Consider the following 5,314-nt stretch of genomic DNA (forward strand, 5'->3'; position numbering starts at 1 on the left):
AAAGTTCTTGGTATGGCAAGCAATATGCAGTTGCGGCAAAAGAAGCCAATCATTTGTTACAACGGGCTCTATAAATACCGAAATTTACATCAAGGAATGTTTACAAAGGCTGCTTCCATTCATAAGACCTCATAATGTGTCCACTTATTTTTGGCCTGAGTTGGCATCCTGTCATTATGGTAAACAAGCCCTTGAGTGGTACAAGAACAATAATGTGGTATTTGTACCAAGAGAGGCAAATCCTCCAAACTGCCCGGAGCTAAGGCCAGTGGAGAGATATTGGGCTCTTGTTAAAAGAGAATTGAAGAGTACAAAAAAGGTGTCCAAAAGTGTGGTAGATTTTAAACGGAGATGGACTACATGTTCGAGCAAAGTGACAGAAAGCACTATAAAAACGTTAATGGAAGGGTTTCCGAAAAGGGTTCAAAATTTCATCACTAGTGATTAAAACTATAAAAATATTTTTTTTTGTAAATTGTAATAATAATTTGAATCAAATAAAAAAAAATAAAGCTGTAAGTTTAGTGGTTTCTTTTTTATAAACATATATGTATGTTAAGAATTTTTCGATCTCACTCTTTAGTCTATAGAGTAGTCTATAGTCTAGTCCATTGTCTAGTATACAGTCTAGTCTATAGACTAGTCTATAGTCTAGTCTATGGCCTAGTCTATAGTCTAGTCTATAGCCTAGTCTAGTCTATAGTGTAGTCTATAGCCTAGTCTAGTCTATAGTGTAGTCTATAGCCTAGTCTATAGTCTAGTCTATAGTCTAGTCTATAGTGTAGTCTATAGTTTCATAATCTATGATCGAAATCGCTGTTTCTTAAAAGTTCTTCTACAAAAATTCTTCCGGCATTTGTTTATTTGCAATTAATTATAATTTTATTTCTTTAAGAGTACACTAAAGTAATTTGTTTATAATAATGTTGTACTTTCTTTTTCGAATAAACAAATTTATTTTAATGCTTATCAACAGGCCGACAATACCTCTATAAAAATCTAATAATTTCTTAAATGTAAATGATTATTTCTCTTTGACTTTGTTCTCTTTTAAATTTTGCTAATATTATTGATTTTTGCCATTTTCTATTTGCGCAATTCCCCAAGAGGGATCCTTTTATTGTCTGAAAAACTACTGGCAAATGCAGCAGCAAATGAACATTTAACAACCGAGTAATGTTAACGGCAAAAAAAATTAGTTAAGCGTTATTTTTGAAAGCTTTTTTTGAAACTATATTTTACTTTACTAGTAACATGATTAAAATATGTGATTTTTTTTAGGTTATTTAGCAAATTTGTTAAAGGAACTAATATATGTTTGTATGTATGTTAAAAGTTTTTGATTTATCACAATTGTGCTGCGCTAGTTTGCTTGAATTTTGTTATTTACGAAAATAAATATGAAAAAGTATTTTTTTTTTAAATTCCAAACGCCATTTGTTGTATGAATAAGACACCTGAGCTTTTACCTGTGACATGTTTGTATTTGTATTCATATGTATGTTGTTGTTTGATAAGAATTTAATCAAGTCAAATTGCTAAGGTGTAAAATCCTTTTTAAAGCTCTTTTTGCTAACGTATTTGATAATGAATATGTACTCACACACACAAAATATAACGCATTAACCCGCTCAGTACAATGACGACTCACATGAGATACCCACCTACAAATGGGAATGTTTACCTTGTATCTTGAAATTTTCAATGCTAATCTCGAAATATTGCTATTAGAATTTCAGAAGATTATTGACTGATTATTTAGGGTTATAAAGGTGGCAAGTATCTACTCAATAGATTACTAGTGACATGTAAAATAATCAATTCATATATTTTTTAAAATGATTGTATGTTAAAGTTTATTTTCAAATGTTAAGCTTTAATGTAAATTTAATTGAAATATCAATTTTATTAAAACTTAAAAATATTCACAAAAAATTCATTCAAATGTCGTTTCAGTTTTAAAATTCCTCAATAGTAATTTTCTATTAATTTCCTGCTAAATGAATAAGCACAATTTGCCAGATGATTATGAATAAAGTAAAATGTTGATAATTAATTGCATAAATCTTTAAAGCAAATCTCAACAAACAAACTACAAATAGTAATAAATTGCAGCAATTAAAATGTTTATAAAATAAAAATTTTAAATAATTGCAGCAAATTCTCACCATTAGAAAAGAAAACCTAAAACAAATATAAACAATTACATAAAATGACAAAATTTATTATAAAATTATTTATAAAAAAATTTTTGCTAAATATATCTCAAAAATTTTTTTTTGCAATTTCTTATCGATCAATCAATATGTTGAAAAAAAGTTTTATCTAAAAGAGTTTTTTTTAATTTAATTTAATTAAATTATTTTTATCTATTTTGTTATAAAGACACACCTTGACCGTTTTTTTCAGAAATATGCCAATACCTGGAATTATTAACATTCATTTAGTTAATGTTTTTGTTTTAACACAAAATGATTTATTAGTTGTATATTTTGCACCAGACATTGCAGTATATTTATTAATTTATTTATTTATTTATTACAAATATAAAAAGTTTATTTTAATATTTTTTTTAAACAAACATTTTTATAGTTTAAAAGGGAATTCCCTTTTGACAAGTCTCATATGATTAAAAGTTTATTTTTATCAAATAAATAAATTAACATTTTGGCATATAAATTATAATACATTGAGTTATTGGAGAGATAAGTTTCTAAGATAAAGTTTTTGGTATTTTTTTATTTTCAATTTATTTCAACAACCTAAAAGTATGCTCTAATTAAAGAGAGATTAAAGCATAACTTTTCTTGCGCTTATGTCTTAACATAGATTTTAGTTAAAATTTCTGAACTAGAACTGGACTAGATTTGAACTAGAACTGAACTAGATTTGAACTAGAACTGAACTAGAACTGCACTAGAACTGAACTAGAACTGAACTAGAACTGAACTAGAACTAGAACTGAACTAGAACTGAACTAGAACTGAACTAGAACTGAACTAGAACTGAACTAGAACTGAACTAGAACTGAACTAGAACTGAACTAGAACTGAACTAGAACTGAACTAGAACTGAACTAGAACTGAACTAGAACTGAACTAGAACTGAACTAGAACTGAACTAGAACTGAACTAGAACTGAACTAGAACTGAACTAGAACTGAACTAGAACTGAACTAGAACTGAACTAGAACTGAACTAGAACTGAACTAGAACTGAACTAGAACCGAACTAGAACTAAAACATGGAATTAACTAAGCTGAAGTAAAATCGAACTTAAATTATGTAGTAATGTAAGAAAAATTTAATTTTTTCCTTCAATTTTATTTACAAAACTTTTGTTATTTTTTTATCAAATAATTATTGTTTTTTATTAGACTCGCATACAAAAAAAATTAATAAAAACCCATACAACAAAATTTCATTATCATATAGTAAAAATCAACAGCAAGCGGCAGCAGCTAGGAATATTTTAATTATGGTTGCCTTAAATAAATACTGCTTGTCGCACTCATCATAAAATTCATTATCATAATTGACATGAATAATTATGAATTTTATATGGAATTCATACTCACAAACAAAGTTTCTGTTGGTAAACAAAATAAAATTTTGTTTTTCATTTAACGTGATTTAGATAAATAGCAATTTATCAGAAAAGAAGGTAGCAGTTTTTTAAGGTAATGTTAATAAAGAAAAATAAACAATAGATTAAGTTGAGGAAGGGGATAAATAATAATATAGTTATTGATGGTTTATTCTAGGAATTTTGTAATGAAAATGTACGTAATAAACCTTAAATAACCGTTTGATATTTTTATGAATACGGGGGTAAATGTTTAAGGCGTAAAGAGATGTAAGCAAAAATAAACTTAAGTTAATCGAATAATGAGTTTTAACTTTAAATCTAAACTAAGTTGTTAACTAAAGATTAATAAATTAGATATGTGCTTTAAAAATTAGTCTACATCTTTCAGTTTTTGTAATTTATATACTTACAAATAATTTTTTTTTAGCAAAAGGTTTTCATTTCTTTAAAACAACTAAATTTGATAAGATAAAATCTAGTCAAATTACAAAGATAAATAAAAACTAAAAATAGTTTTTTTAATTTAAAAAATTGCTATTGCAAAATATGTATTCATTAAATTACGCAAGAAATGTTTCTAATTCTCTCACCTTTAACGCACACACCCTTCCTCCTCGCTCCACGACACTTTTACTGGAATTAATTTAAACATTTTCAAATAAACTAAAAGTTTTTAATTTAACAACGTAATTTCGAAAACATTGAGTGAAAAAATATTGAACAACTAAAGGCAAAATACATTTACACAAAATTATTTAAACTTTTTAGTCTAAACAGTTTATCGATTTCATGCTTCTTCAAATCAATATCTAAACTTAAGATTCATTCATTCCGCCTAATCAAATGAATTCATTCATGTCTACTAAAAAAATTTTTACTTGAACAAAAACTATTCATATTCAAATAAATATACTTAATGGAAGGTGTATATACCAAAGCAAATTAAAAGGTTACATATGTATGTATCTATTTATTGCTAAATTAATTTTTTTATAATATCTTTTTTCGATTACTAATTTGTTGTACATACATATTCTGAAACGCAAATACGATAATGGCATTAGGCCAAAGATTGATTATATATTTTTTCTCATAATTTCTCTATATAATATTTTTTTTTCGCTTCATGAAAAGTATTTTTTTTAATATATTTATTTTGGTATATTGTGTTGTACATATTGTGGAAAATATTACAAATTGTTGTTAAATGTCAATTGTATTTAAATGCATTTCTTTTTTTTCAAAAGTTCTAATCAAAATGCAAATAGTGTTGGCATTTTCGGTTGTGTGTGAAAATATTTTCTTAAAATTATAATTTGATTTGCTAAAAACAAAGAAACCACACAATTTTTATACAAAATAAAAAATGGGGGAAAAAAATAAAAAAATCAAAATTATGCCTCCCCCCAAACGCTCGAGTTCAGTTTTAGTTCAGTTCTAGTTCAATTCTATTTCAGTTCTAGTTCAGTTCTAGTTCAATTCTAGTTCAGTTCTAGTTCAGTTCTAGTTCAGTTCTAGTTCAGTCCTAGTTCAGTTCTAGTTCAGTTCTAGTTCAATTCTAGTTCAGTTCTAATTCAGTTCTAGTTCAGTTCTAGTTCAGTTCTAGTTCAGTTCTAGGTCAGTTCTAGTTCAGTTCTAGTTCAGTTCTAGTTCATTCTAGTTCAGTTCTAGTTCAGTTCTAGTTCAGTTCTAGTTCAGTTCTAGTTCAGTTCTAGTTCAGTTCTAG

Source organism: Lucilia cuprina, chromosome 2 (genome assembly GCF_022045245.1).
Source record: "Lucilia cuprina isolate Lc7/37 chromosome 2, ASM2204524v1, whole genome shotgun sequence".
In the NCBI taxonomy this organism is placed as follows: domain Eukaryota; kingdom Metazoa; phylum Arthropoda; class Insecta; order Diptera; family Calliphoridae; genus Lucilia; species Lucilia cuprina.